Genomic DNA, 1245 nt, shown 5'->3' with positions numbered 1-1245 from the left:
AAACTGAAAAACAAAGATAACAACTAGTGAGCCTTCATTAAATCTTGCATAAGAACAAATATCACACCTATCTTGCATGTTAAACAATATTTTCTTGAGACATATTTAAGTGCTTCTCTTTGTTGTTATCGTTTTTAGATTGTTCTTACGACTCGTGTATCGTTATAAATGTTATCTGTGTTAACCATTTTTATTCTTATATCCTGTATCCATAAACTGTTGCGTATTTGGTTTTCATTCTTCACTTTATTTCGAATATAATCTACACAGTGATTAAACTATATAAGTTATTTTACTATCAACTTTGAACAACACAGACATGTTTTATTCATACTCTCAGATAACTCGCTGTCTACTTTTTTTCTGATTGCAGACTTTAAAAAAACATACAGGAAATTTGTATTTTACCAGTTCTTCAACACTTTCAATGTTCTTTTCAGTAAGTTTTACATTTTTAGTTACTCAGTAATTAGTTCTTACCTAACATACTTCTAAAACGAAGTTGTGGCAATTGCTTGCATGATAGCCATCCTAAAGTTGTCAAACATTGAAATTAGTTAGTTAGATTCGTGTCCCAAGGATAATTTGCATGATAAATGGTAATGATGTGAAATGATCTGGAGAAATGCGTGACACATATTTAGCTGTCTTACAATATATTTATCCGCTACTGGTTGTGATCACGGACCATCTTCACAGTGCTAGCACAAAAATGGAAACAAAATAAAAGCTGCGAATGTCAACGCAAATTACATTTTCATGAGAATTATAAGTCAGAAAAATTAAATGTAGTTACAAATAGTATCTATCGTGACACTTCACATGTCATACATGATTTTTAACCAGAATACTATATGACATTGCTGACATGAGATAGTTTGAAAATGATAATTAATGCCATAACACCAGGTCAAACAAACAGAAAACATTTGAAATATAAAAAAAATGTAACCAGTAGTTGCACACACCACTGCTTTGGCATAAAACCTAGCAGGTTAACAGACAAGTGTTGATCAGTGAAGCTACAAGCAAAAGTCAAAGATCAAACTCAAGATCATGATCAAAGAACAAGTTTCAAAATGTGTACACTATGGTAGGGTCGCAGAGGGATAAAAATGCACTTAAATTACAATAAAAGAGGATACAAACGTATAACATTTTTTTTATTTCTTCCTTGTATATTGTTTTATTTCTGCTTTTCCCTTTTATTTTTTCTCATTATATTACTACTATCATTATTACTTT

This window comes from Schistocerca nitens, chromosome 4 (assembly GCF_023898315.1).
Source record: "Schistocerca nitens isolate TAMUIC-IGC-003100 chromosome 4, iqSchNite1.1, whole genome shotgun sequence".
NCBI lineage: Eukaryota > Metazoa > Arthropoda > Insecta > Orthoptera > Acrididae > Schistocerca > Schistocerca nitens.
Note: the sequence above shows the minus strand (reverse complement) of the source record.